Source organism: Engystomops pustulosus, chromosome 7, assembly GCF_040894005.1.
Source record: "Engystomops pustulosus chromosome 7, aEngPut4.maternal, whole genome shotgun sequence".
NCBI classification, from domain to species: Eukaryota; Metazoa; Chordata; class Amphibia; order Anura; family Leptodactylidae; genus Engystomops; species Engystomops pustulosus.
Window position 1 is genome coordinate 63,139,263 of NC_092417.1, and position 15,160 is coordinate 63,154,422.

Sequence of the window (15,160 nt, forward strand, 5' to 3'; positions counted from 1 at the left end):
CTTCACCCGATTTCTGTCGCGTGCAAAGTAAATGAGCCCCATTGTCTTTGGAGCTTGAGCATTTATAATGTGTTTGAGGCACATTTGTGTCATAGCTGCACCTTGTCCCAACACTTTAGAAAATTGTGCACCTAAAGGGGTGTGGTAGCGCTTAGTCGCGAGTTTGCAACACATTGATTACTGCGATTCGACACAATTGTGAGGCACGCTGTATAATGTAAGTACAAGAAGAAAAAGGTGCAGATATTGAACACTGTGTGCCTGTATTGAATTATCTGGGGCAGATTAGTGAGACTTACTGCTCTGAGGTAGGTTGCATCACTTTTTATAAACTTGGCCTATGAGTTAAGATCAGTACAGGCTATTTTCAGTACACATAGGTAGGCGTTTAGTTTATATTATTGTTCATTCATTATTCAATAAAGAAAAAATATTGTGCAACATTTTTTACGGCATTACTAATTACTTCTAGAAATACTGGGGGAAATTCATTAAACAACACTAGTCTAGTCCTGCGACAAATTCATCATTGACTGATTTGGCAAGTTCTGTGCAGCGCTGGGTAATCTGTGTGCGCTATATAAATAAAGGAATTATTATTTTCATGGTGAAGATGAAACTGTGGCAATTTAAGATTGCCGAGTTCTACTTTTAGATCAGCTTTTATCTTATTGGCACACAGATTATTTCCCGCCCACATCCACTTTTCCCTAGACCATGCCCCCTTTCTAGAGGTCACGCCCTTTGTCAGACAAGATGGAAAAGTTCCAAAAATTGGTCTAAAATACTTCATCAATTTATTGGAAGGCATTTTAGACTATATTTTTAGCTCACATCTGGAGCAGGTGATTAATGAACTCACTGGTAGAGGAAGGCAAAATCTAAACATATCAATCTAAACATGGGCTCCAGCAGGTGCTGATATGGGACCTAAAAGAATATAACATAAAGTAATATATGTACACAGTTATTCCTCCAGCAGAATAGTGAGTGCTGCTCTGGAGTATAACACAGGATGTAACTCAGGATCAGTACAGGATAAGTAATGTAATGTTTGTACACAATGATTCCACCAGCAGAATAGTGAGTACAGCTCTGGATAAATAATGTAACTCAGCATCAGTACAGTATAAGTAAGCTAATTTATGTACACAGTTTTTCCAGCAGCAGAATAGTAAGTGTAGCTCTGGGGTATAATTAAGGCTGTAAGATTGAGTAAAAAATGTTTATGTGTTTATAAAGTGAATACTGATTATGTGGATTTTTATGAATATAAACAGATAAAATTACACTTGAAGGGTTATGGCAAGTTCCTAATATCCGCAGCTTGTGATTTAATACGCATAAAAAAGGACATTGATCTCTTCCATAGCCACCATTGGAAGTAATTTATCAAGAGGACACTGTGTAATTTTAATTGTGACTCTACAAAGTCAGAATAATTTTTAATCTAACGCCAAGAGACGCAATCTCACAGAACAAGCTGTACTGAGGCACATCCTGTGTAAATGGTCCAATGCAAATTTCAACTCGGATCAGACTGCGCTCTGCTTTGTTTTACAATGATCTTCCTTTTTCTCAGTGATGAGCTATGCAACAGTGTTGAATAAAATACAACTTTATGTTCTTTCGCAACGCTGAAAAAGATGGATTTCATCATTACAACTATTACATGAACAGTCATCCAAATGTTAATACGTTCATACAGGTTATACCAGCATGGTCTACATCACTATATACAGTATACAGTATAAATTATACCAGCTGTACATATATAATTATATTGCAGATTTTATGGCCCTATTATTATCTAGCTGTACACATTAAGAAGAGGTCCAGTTTATAACTACAAGTACAATATCACTATATAAAAGAGCACACACAGTGCAATTTATACCGGCTATACAAATACTGTATAGTTATATACCAGAGATAGCGAAATTTATACTGCCATGCTCCATATTGCTTTATAGAAGAGGATGTACAATAGATATTATATATACTTATATTCTATATAAAAGCCCAGATTATACCAGCATGGTCAATGTCACTATATACAGATGATATACCTTATATACTCGAGTATAAGCCTAGTTTTTCAGCACAAAAAATGTGCTGAAAAAAATCCAAACTCGGCTTATACTCGAGTCAAAAAAATAAATATATCTAAACTCACCTTTCCGGCGACCCCTGTATATCTTCTGTGCTATCTTTCCGGCAGCGGCGGCAGGCTATATACACTGGGGCAGGGGCTGGCAGGCTATATACACTGGGGAAGGGGCTGGCTGGCTATATACACTGGGGCAGGGGCTGGCTGGCTATATACACTGGGGCAGGGGCTGGCTGGCTATATACTGGAGGGGGCTGGGACCAATGCATTTCCCACCCTCGGCTTATACTCGAGTCAACGGGTTTTTCCAGTATTTTGTGGTAAAATTAGGGGCCTCGGCTTATACTCGGGTCGGCTTATACTCGAGTATATACGGTATGTACAAGATGTTTAATACCAGCTATACAAAATGTAACTATATGCAGAAGATACTCAGGTAAAACCACATTGTCAATATAGATATATACAAGAGGATGTATAGAATAAATAATACCTGTTATATAAGAAACATAAAGAAGAGGCCCAATAAAATACACTCACCGGCCACTTTATTAGGTACACCATGCTAGTATTGGGTTGGACCCCCTTTTGCCTTCAGAACTGCCTCAATTCTTCGTGGCATAGATTCAACAAGGTGCCTGAAGCATTCCTCAGAGATTTTGGTCCATATTGACATGATGGCATCACACAGTTGCGGCAGATTTGTCGGCTGCACATCCATGATGCGAATCTCCCGTTCCACCACATCCCAAAGATGCTCTATTGGATTGAGATCTGGTGACTGTGGAGGCCATTTGAGTACAGTGAACTCATTGTCATGTTCAAGAAACCAGTCTGAGATGATTCCAGCTTTATGACATGGCGCATTATCCTGCTGAAAGTAGCCATCAGATGTTGGGTACATTGTGGTCATAAAGGGATGAACATGGTCAGCAACAATACTCAGGTAGGCTGTGGCGTTGCAATGATGCTCAATTGGTACCAAGGGGCCCAAAGAGTGCCAAGAAAATATTCCCCACACCATGACACCACCACCACCAGCCTGAACCGTTGATACAAGGCAGGATGGATCCATGCTTTCATGTTGTTGACGCCAAATTCTGACCCTACCATCCGAATGTCGCAGCAGAAATCGAGACCCATCAGACCAGGCAACGTTTTTCCAATCTTCTACTGTCCAATTTCGATGAGCTTGTGCAAATTGTAGCTTCAGTTTCCTGTTCTTAGCTGAAAGGAGTGGCACCCGGTGTGGTCTTCTGCTGCTGTAGCCCATCTGCCTCAAAGTTCGACATACTGTGCGTTCAGAGATGCTCTTCTGCCTACCTTGGTTGTAACGGGTGGCGATTTGAGTCACTGTTGCCTTTCTAACAGCTTCAACCAGTCTTCCCATTCTCCTCTGACCTCTGGAATCAACAAGGCATTTCCGCCCACAGATCTGCTGCTCACTGGATGTTTTTTCTTTTTCGGACCATTCTCTGTAAACCCTAGAGATGGTTGTGCGTGAAAATCCCAGTAGATCAGCAGTTTCTGAAATACTCAGACCAGCCCTTCTGGCACCAACAACCATGCCACGTTCAAAGGCACTCAAATCACCTTTCTTCCCCATACTGATGCTCGGTTTGAAGTGCAGGAGATTGTCTTGATCATGTCCACATGCCTAAATGTACTGAGTTGCCGCCATGTGATTGGCTGATTAGAAATAAAGTGTTAACGAGCAGTTGGACAGGTGTACCTAATAAAGTGGCCCGTGAGTGTAGATATATACATGAGGATGCACAGTATAAATGATACCAGTTGTACACACAGAATATACAGAAGAGTCCTGGGTTATACACGTAGGATGATTAGATGATTAGTGAGTGTCCTGAGAAGCCGGTAATGTAAGGACTCTAGATCCTGCTCTGAACTATGGCACGAGTGACAGCTAATTATTCTTGAAGCCAGTGCCCCTGGTTCACGACAAAAGGCCAGATGGGTCACGGATTAAAGAACAGCGGTTTGTCTGGGTTTTGCTAGATGTCATTTAACCTGAGAAATTATTGCAGTAGAGACTGCAGAGGTTCACCAGTGAAAAGATGAGATAAAAAACTGTTTTGTATCATTAATCTGAAAATTTTTTAATGGAGCTGTCTGCTTTGCTTTGGAAAGCTCCTTAAATTTTAAACTGATGCAGACTAGATTACCCCATTGTTTTACATTCCATTCTTCCCTCCGGGATTGGCAGACACAGGTTCCTTTGCTGGGAGGTAGTCAGTAACATTGGGATGGGTCAGATAGTTAGACATACCATTCTCATCTTGGGACTCATTAAAATCACCTTATTAATAAATACATCTCTATGGTAAAGTACATTAGGCTTGTAATGAAGTATACATAAAACTATTAAAGTTTTTAGTTGGAGAAAATACTCCCATAGACAGCAGTTGAGCCTGTGGCTCACTGGTTATGTTCTTGCCTCCAATGCTCAAGGTAGGAATCTTATCACTATCCAATATGGTTATTACCCAAATACTATCCAATGTGGTTATCACCCAAATATAGTTATGTTAAATAATTTTACTGAATCTTGTGTCGGGAGAAACCCTCTTCCCAAGACACAAGATGGGGATTTACCACCATGTATGGTCAGATGTTGGTTAAAGCGTTTGCCTGATTACCTGAGCTTGTATTTGGCCCCCGTGCTACCTAGGGAATTCCCAACTGCCCAAAATCTACTCTCTACACTGTTCTTAGCTTAAGGGAACATTTACACGAAAATATATCCACCTGGCCCTAGCCGGAGTGGACATACTTCCGGTGCCATGGAGAGAAGGAGGGTTGACCACTCCCCTCTCCATAGAGATACACGGTGCACAGTGCTGTAACACAGGGAAAGATAGGAGTTGTACTACCTTTTCCCAGTGTACGGAGTGGTGCGGTGCCGCACGTCTGCTGCACTGTACTGCTGTGTGCACCCATAGCAGGCCTATGGGCGACAAATATACGGCAGCAAGCTTGCGGCCATAGATACGTCCCTTAAAGGCCGTGTGAATGAAGTCTACCAGTTTAAAAAAAGTATTGTAGTTTCAATATATCATGCATGTCCATCGGTCGCTATTTTGATATATCTGATTTGGCAAAAAATTTTTATGGTCACATGACTGTACAAGTAATGTGATCATCGGCACTTTCGGGCACTGTAATATTTACATCCTGTATAATATGGAGTTACAAGTATAAAATATACCTGTATATTCTGACTTACATACAAATTCCATTTAAGAACAAACCTACCTTGTATGTAACCTGGGGACTGCCTGTATTATATTAACTTTTTTGGCAATTCAAAAATTTGACTCAAATTTTTGTATACTAGTTAATATAGAAAGAAACATTGGAGGGGGTTATCTTACGTCTGGAAATGTATCTAGTTTGAGGGATTTTTTCCCTAAAAAGTCTCAAAAGTCTCAAATGTTTAACCCCTTAAGGACCAGGCCCTTTTTCGTTTTTGCGTTTTTATTTTTCACTCCCCACCTTCAAAAATCTATAACTTTTTTATTTTTCCGTGTACAGAGCTATGTGAGGGCTTATTTTCTGCGTAACAAATTGCACTTCGTAGTGATGGTATTAAATATTCCATGCCGTGTACTGGGAAGCGGGAAAAAAATTCTAAATGCAGTGAAAATGATGCAAAAACACATTTGCGCCATTTCTTGTGGGCTTGGTTTTTACAGCTTACACTGTGCGCCCCAAATGACAGGTCTATTTCATTCATTAGGTCAATACGATCACGGGGATACCAAATTTGTATAGGTTTTATAATGTTTTCATACATTTACAAAAATTAAAACCTCCTGTACAGAAAAAAAATTCTTCATTTTGCCGTCTTCTTGCGCTAATAACTTTTTCATACTTCGGTGTATGGAGCTGTGAGTGGTGTCATTTTTTGCGACTTCTGATGACGTTTTCAATGCTTCTATTTTTAGGACTGTGCGACCTTTTGATAACTTTTTATAGAATTTTTTCTATTTTTCAAAATGGCAAAAAAATGCCATTTGCGACTTCGGGCGCTATTTTCCGCTACGGGGTTAAACGCAGTGAAAAACGGTTATTATATTTTGATAGATCGGGCATTTTCGGACGCGGCGATACCTGATGTGTTTATGATTTTTACGGTTTATTTATATTTATATCAGTTCTAGGGAAAGGGGGGTGATTTGAATTTTTATGTTTTTTTAATATAATTTTTTTTTTTTTACTTTTTTTTATTTATTTTTTTTACTATTTTTAAGACTCCCTAGGGTACTTTAACCCTAGGTTGTCTGATTGATCCTACCATATACTGCCATACTACAGTATGGCAGTATATGGGGATTTTGCATACCATCTATTACAATGTGCAGATCGCACATTGTAATAGATAGCCTCGATCATGACAGCCTCGGATCTTTGTGTGATCCCAGGCTGTCATGGCAACGGATCGCCGCTCCCCGGTGACGTCACGGGGAGTGACGATCGGAGCCAAGATGGCGGCGCCCACGCGCCGCCGGCTCTTTAATGCAGCCGGCAGCTTTGCCGGCGGCGATCAAAGGGTTAACACACGCGATCGGTGCAAGCACCGATCGCGGGTGTTAGCGACGGGCATTTGCTTCATTATGAAGCAAATGCCCGGTGAGTATGAAGACGGCTCAGCCCGTGAGCCCTCTTCATACTCCCCCATGCGCAGTAAGACGTAAGGGTACGTCTTATTGCGCTATGGGGTTAATCAACCCCATGCATACACAGGCTCTGGCAATGCAACTTTTCCCCGTGAATGCACAAAAATTTCTTTTTCAGATATCTACATCTGGATTTTTATAATAAATCAGGCGCAGTTGTGTAAAACATTCTCACAGCAAACTTTGCAAAAGTCGCAAATTTAGTTAATTGTGTTAAAAAGTCACAAAAAAAGAGGAACAAAAAAGGAAAAGAGTTAGAAAAATTACCACCTTCAATTTTATACTAAAATTTCACTTTCCTTTGTGAAAAACAATCCTATAAAAATTAGATACATTTCCATTATTCAGGCACAAAAAGACAAAAGACATAAGACATAAGGGAGGGGCTATCATTAGGAAGGCTTCTCCCACCAATTTTTTTTCGTTTTTGGATCTTTTTTATATGTCAGATTTATCTTTTTTATATGTCAGTGTTTATATATACACCGTTCTATATACAAATATAAGAAGGTATCCACTCTCACAGTGGATATATAAACAGTGCATCTATGAGTAAGTGTCCCCAGTTTATCCTACTGGATTTTGATTTTTTTTAACTTTAAATTATCAACATTTTCTTTTTAATATGTTGCTCTGTGTGAAGGTATCATAGTATAACAGCTCAGTGCAGTGTCCAGTGTATTTATGAGCTCACTGGAGATCACTTTCCTCAGGAATACAATGGACTCATTTACTATGTGTCCAGTGTATAGTAGCCAAGTACAGGCGGTCCTTCAGGGGGGCGTGGTTTGGCCGCGTGTGTAGATGGCCGCTTGAGAGCCGAGCTCCGTCGCACCGACACCCTAACACCGGCTAAACCAGCATTTATAATTAGAAAAATGCCCAGCAAAGCTCCCAAAGCAGCGGCGGGACCGCCAGGGAGGAAGCGGGGAACGACTGATCAGTCAGTCAGACAGATCGGGCAGTTCTTCAGCGGGGCCGCGAAATCCCAAGATGGCGCCGGCGGCAAAAGCAGAAGCGCGGGCCCGGAGAGAACAAGGAGAGAGCCCGCGATTCAGGCGCAGCCTGTGAGAAGCCCCGCAAACAGACACTCTGAAGGGCCTCAGAGATGGAGCGCAAGCCCCAGAGTATCCTTTGAACCTCTCCAACCTTCACCTGTCCGGATGGATGAGGAAATAAGCATGCCACCGCTTATCCTGCAACAGGGAAGCAGCTCAGAAGCCTCTCTTTCTCCAGCACCAGAGGACTCTCAGACTTCCAGATCTGAGACAAGCAGCCCTGCTAAACAAAAACAGAGATACCAAGATCCATCAATTGAGGTAGGAGACAAATCTGCTAGCAATGACTCCCAGTCTGCAGAAGCAGATTTATTTGCTTCATTTCAAACCTCAGATAGATATGTATCAGAAGGCATGCTGAAGTCAATGCTTGAGGCATTAAGAACCTCATTACACAATGACTTATCATCTTTGATTAAACCCCTCCAAACCTCCCTAGTTGAAGTGGGAGACAGAGTCTCACATGTTGAAAATAAAATGGCGGATTTTGCCTCTGCTTTTAATGACCTAGCAGACTCACATAATACTCTGGAGGACAAAGTAATCTCAATTCAGGCTGAAATAGTCGATAAAGAGGACCGCGACAGACGTAACAACGTCAAAATAAGAGGGATATTGGAAACAATCCCCAACTCTAACCTACGAATCTACGTGCAGCAAATGACAAAAACCCTGCTACCCGAATTAGCGGAATACGAACTGAGTATAGACCGTGCGCATCGGATTCCAAAACCAAATAACCTCCCGGACACAATTCCAAGGGATGTACTGGCGAGGTTTACATTTTTCAACACAAAAGAACAACTCCTAGCTTATTCAAGGAAAAACCTGATATTACCATCTCCTTATGAATCACTAAAACTTTATGCCGACCTTTCTGCAGCTACTCTCCAAGCAAGGAGAAACCTTGCACCAATTACCCTACTACTCCGAGAACAAAATATCCCATATAGATGGGGCTTCCCCACTAAGATTTTGGTAAAGCGTCAAAATACCATTTCCTCAATCAAGACCCTGGAAGAAGGGTATGATCTCCTGACAAAATGGGACATCCCCAAAGAAGCAATAGAAATGGCAAAACAACAACTGAGGAGATCACCAAGAATGGACCCCGAATGGCGAGTGCAAGGAAATTCCTGAACTGCAAGCATCAACAAAACGCCGTAGGTGTCGGGCAGAAGCGCCGCCTAGGCTCTCATGTTTCCACTCGGAAGGGTTCGTTATTATTGTTCCTTTCTTTATTAACTACCCCATTTAGTGTACTAATTCTGAAGTAATTTGTACCGCTCTGTTATTTTACTGTGTTTACATTGTAATGTTAAATGTAGTTATGTTATTTGACCTGAGGTGGCCCATGACAGCCAGGTTCTTGCCGGGAAATTTCTTAACTAAAATGTACGCTTCTCAGAAATTCCTCTACTATAAATTACTAAACACAAGCTCTCATGTAAATTATAACAATGAGTATCAAATTGGTCTCACTTAATGTGAAGGGACTTAACAGCCCGTTCAAAAGATCATTATTGTGGAAGGAGGCTTTAACAAGCAAAGGGGATATAATTTGCATACAGGAGACCCATATAAGCCATAAGAATCCTCCTAAATTAAGTCATCCCAAGTTTAAACAAATAATAAACTCCGCCTATAGTAAGAAAAAAAGAGGAGTCTTAATAGCATTTAAGGATTCACTAGCTTTAACTATCCACCAAACTATAATAGACCCACAAAGTCGGTATATCATAATGACTTGCTCTATAAATAACTTAGATTACACAATAGCAAACATATACGCTCCTAACAAAAAACAAAAACCGTTCCTCAACAAAGTGCTCAAGAAAATCAAGGGAATAAAGAGAGGGTCATTGGTAATTTGTGGAGACTTCAACACGATAGGACATAAGGAATTAGATACTACTTCCAAATCCCATCATAGACAATTTACTCTTAACCCATTTATCTGGGAAAATGATTTATTTGATGTATGGCGAGTCCAACACTCAACAGAAAGGGATTACACCTTCTACTCACCAAGGCACAAAACCTATTCTAGAATCGATATGATTTTCACGGACAGATCCCTTCTTGAAAAAGCCATACAGTCATCAATAGGCAATATTCAGTGGTCGGATCACGCACCCATAGCAATTACTTTCTCAGATAGGTACTCCTGCAATACAGACTATATCTGGCGCGCCAATATGTCTATAATAGCTTCAGAGAAAAATCGCGAAATGATAGAAAGTAAATTGAAAGAATACCTTTCCACTAATAACAACGGTCAGGTCAACCCCTTTTCACTATGGCTTACTCATAAAATGTTTATTAAAGAAGAACTCACTATTCTTAATAGCAGAATACGCCGTGAAAGAGAAAGGGAAATTGCATCTACCCTAATGCATATACAGTTTTTAGAAAGAAAGGACAAACAAAATACACTTCCCACTCAAACCACGGAGCTAAGGGAGCTTCGCAATCATTTACGTAATCTCTTGCTCCACAAATATGCCAACGCTCTACAGAAGTTGAAAGTCAAGTTTTATTCACTTGACCAAAAAGCTAATACTTTACTAGTTAGACGTATCAAACAGCATAATCAAAAAACCCGTATACCCTACCTGTACCACCACAAAACAGGAGCCAAACTACTATCTCCGAGAGAGATAGCTAACGCCTTTATGGACTATTACGCTAGCCTATACAACCTTGCAGGAAACAAAGAGGTATCTCCACCCTCTCCTGCATTAATACAAAAATTCTTAGACAAAATCTCCCTTCCTAAGATAACACAGGAACAACTGGCACAATTGAATGGCCCTCTATCTCTTACAGAAATCCAAAAAACAATTAAATCCCTTCCTTTTAACAAATCACCGGGCCCAGATGGACTACCTAGCCTATATTATAAAAAATTTATAACCACCTTAGCACCTTATCTACTAGAAATATTTACATTAGCGGCCTCTGAAGGGAAATTTCCCAAACCCATGTTAGAAGCCATCATAATTGCTCTCCCAAAACCTGGGAAAACCCCGGATAGAGCAGCGAACTTCCGCCCAATCTCCCTCCTCAATGAGGATATAAAATTATATGCCAAAATATTGGCTAACAGACTAAAGGCAGTCCTACCAGGCTTGATAGATACTGATTAAACTGGATTTACCCCAACAAGGCAGGCGCCAGACAATACAAGGAGAGTCATAGACTTATTACAGCACTGTGAGAAAGCTAACATTAATGCCTCCTTTGTTACAATAGATGCCGAAAAGGCATTCGATAGAGTGAATTGGGATTATGCATTCACTACACTTAATAAATTAGGAATAGAAGGACATATATTCATGGCAATTAAAACCTTATATTCCTACCCCTCTGCAACAGTTTTTATTAATGGAGTTCGCTCCAAAGAATTTTTCATGAATAACGGTACTAGGCAGGGTTGTCCCTTATCACCGATAATGTTTGTTCTGTCAATAGAACCCCTAGCTACAGCAATTCGCAATCATCCAGAGGTCACAGGCATAAAGGTGGGAGAATATGACCATAAAATAGCACTATTTGCAGACGACATTCTGCTAATGTCAACCAACATAGAAAAATCTTTATCCCAAATCTTTAAAATTATGGCTTCTTATAGTGAAGTTTCCTACTATAAGATTAACAATGCAAAATCGCAAGTCCTAACTGTTAATCTTAATAAAAAGCAAGTACTAGAACTAAAACAAAAATTCATACTAGACTGGAGGGAGAAATCTATAGACTACCTAGGTATTCATCTTACTTATCCAGTTCAAAATCTAATTAAATATAACCATATCCCACTAATAGAAAAGACTACCTCAGAATTAGAATCATATTCCAAATTTACACTCTCCTGGTTAGGTAGAATCGCCACATACAAAATGATGGTACTTCCCAAATATCTCTATTTATTTCGCACAATCCCAATCCCAATCCCCAACTCGATTTTTATAAAAACCAAGGCCCAACTGAACAAATTTATCTGGCAAGATAAAAAACCGAGAGTCCCATTTAAAACCTTAATTAAACATAAACTGGCAGGAGGCCTAGGAGTACCAGAGTTGAGAGACTATTATTATGCAGCTATCTTAGATCAGTCACAACACTGGTGGAATAACTCTACAGACAAATCATGGTGTTCTATAGAGAAAGCTTACCAAAAAGGAATCTCACTCAGATGCAGATTACTATCACTAGCATGGAATAAAACTCCCCCGATCTCTGATCTCCTCACTGTAAAAGCCACAGACAATGCTTGGCACAAATTAACCTCTAGTACAAAAGAAGTGGAACCAATACCATACCAGCAAATACCATTGGAATTGCTGGAACTAAATATACCCAACATAAAAATCTCTTCCTGGCACTATCTGGGCATTCACTCTCTAGAGGACATTAGATCAGGCAACACATTAGCACCTTTTAATCTACTTATGAGGAAATATTCTATAACAGTGAAAGAATTCTATACATACCTACGGGTGCGCCATTTTCTACAGGATCTTTTTAAACTAGGTCCAGTAATAGACAGCCAACTTTTTAAACTCTTACAAGGCTCTACCCCATTCAAAAAGGGGATATCAATATTCTACAACATGTTAGAAGGGAAAAAAAGGTTCTTTAAATTACCACATATGTTACGGTGGGAAGAATCATTAAATGCTGTCTTCTCTGATGAACAATGGCAGGGGGCCCTGAGAGTGGCCAATGCGTATTTGAGATGTACATCTCACTTGGAAGCTATCACAAAAACCCATTTACGTTGTTACTTTACTCCAACTAGAATTAATAAAATGTTCCCCTCTACCACACACCTATGTTGGAGGAAATGTGGTCAACCAGGTTCTCTATTACATACTTTGTGGGCCTGCCCAATCATTAAAGAACTCTGGAACGAAACATCCAAAATATATATGAACATCACTAATACTAAAACCAAACTGTCCCCAGCTAAGGCATTGTTATTAATAGATATAAACCAACTATCAACTGATAAAAGAATCATTGCCACCCACTTAGTAATGGCAACTAAACTTGTTATCACAAGACATTGGAAAGAAGAAAAAAGACCTAAAATAGAAGAAATAATTGACTTGGTTAACACAACTTGCAAGTTTGAAAAAATAATTTCCTTTCAAAACCACACGCACTCCAAATTCCAAAAAGAATGGGGGGTATGGTTGGCTAGCCAGTACCATGTAGAATGAAATAGAAAAGTAGGCTACCCAGGTCACAGTTCTGGTCAAAGTTCTGGTTATCTGTTATTTTTGTATTATTTGTTTTTGGAGAAGGCGCAAAACCACTAGATCAGCTGTAAGACTAAAAAAAAAAAAAAAAAAAAAAAAAAAGAAGCGCACCTCCAGGTTTTACTATGTTGTACCTCATCACACAGGAACTTTTAATGCTAATTGAAGCCCACTAGTAATTAATGGACAAGTCTAAAGGAAGAAGCATAACCCATCGGATGCGGCAAACTCCGAAGAGAACCCATAACAAATTTAACTTGGACAAAGATCACACAGAGAAATACGACCGGATTATAACAACAATGATCGTCACTAGATAGGTTGAATAGAGCTTAGAAACATATCTTAATTTCATGTGATGTATGTTGGTACTACATTCTTTGTTCACTTTTTGGAAAAATTTAATAAAAATAAAATTAAAAAAAAAAAAAAAAATAACACTTCATAAATCTCTCTAGGACATCTTGAGTCACTTGATAACTCTGGCATAAGTAGACTAAAATGAAAATTGGAAAAATTTTTTGCGCACGTCGCCAGTTGAGACAATTGTGAGACGTTTGTGTGCCAGGAAAATGAAGTAACTATAATTATATTTTCCCCCATGGATTTCTTTCCACAATTTATGACGGGTCATCTGTTCGTCAAAGTATTTGTGACATTTTGTATTATTTAAGAGTAACTAACACAAAACGCCTTTTTGTTTGTTTGCTTCAGTTTAAATTGCAATTATTTTTCCAGGCATCTTTATCCAATTCAATGTTCTCATTGGATGCGAGTCAAGCATCTTCATGTTTACTCGGCACGATAGCATCGCTCAATGACGCCATCACTCATGTTCCAAGCTTTCCAAACACAGCATCCAGATACGTGATAGTATATTTGTAGACCCAGACACTCAAACTAAAAACACTCTAGAAAACAACTGTATGTGGTGAAGGCAAGAGTTAAAACTCAGTGAGGCACAGTCCAAACGACCAGACTGGTAAAAAAAAAAAAAATCCCAGATTAATCCAAAAGTAGGTCCTTAGATAATCTAAATTAAAAAACCTTGTAAATTATTTATTTTGCTCCAATCTGCCACAAAAAGTATCTCAAACCCATAAGAAAAATGGTGTACAGCTCATGATTTTAGTTTTTTAGTTTTTTGATGCAAGAATTATATTTTGCTGGCAATTCTCCCGTCCATTGTATTTATAGTCCTGTACATAGAGAGTAATAATTTTTGTACTTCTGGTGCAATATCTGAGTAGTTCTATTCATATAAATAAGGAATAGTGTTACATCAGTTCTATGCTTCTACATCTGGACAGTATTATAGTATTCCTGTACAAAGGTGACCATACACAGTATAAGTCGTAACTAGAGATGAGCGAACACTAAAATGCTCGGGTACTCGTTATTCGAGACGAACTTTTCCCGATGCTCGAGTGCTCGTCTCGAATAACGAACCCCATTGAAGTCAATGGGAGACTCGAGCATTTTTCAAGGGGACCAAGGCTCTGCACAGGGAAGCTTGGCCAAACACCTGGGAACCTCAGAAAAGGATGGAAACACCACGGAAATGGACAGGAAACAGCAGGGGCAGCATGCATGGATGCCTCTGAGGCTGCCTAATCGCACCATTATGCCAAAATTATGGGCAACAGCATGGCCATGACAGAGTGACAGAATGAAGCTAGATAGCATCTAAAACATCCAATAATTGACCCTGACACTATAGGGGACGGCATGCAGAGGCAGCGGCAGCAGCGGCAGGCTAGAGAGTGGCATGGCGACATACCCTAAATGGACTCAGGCTTCAAACCAATGGGTGGCAGAGAGGAACCAAAGGAGGTGAGCAAGAAGCGCTCAAATAATATCGCTACATGATAAAAGTTTGCCAGTATATTTTGTGGATTACACAGCAGGGTGGCGACAAAGTTAACATGGAAGCCATGAAAACAACCCCAAATTCTGCCTGACACAGCTCGTTTGATAAGGGGACCATGTATGCTTACAGTTCATGCCAGTCGCTGCACTTGCTGCCAGTCT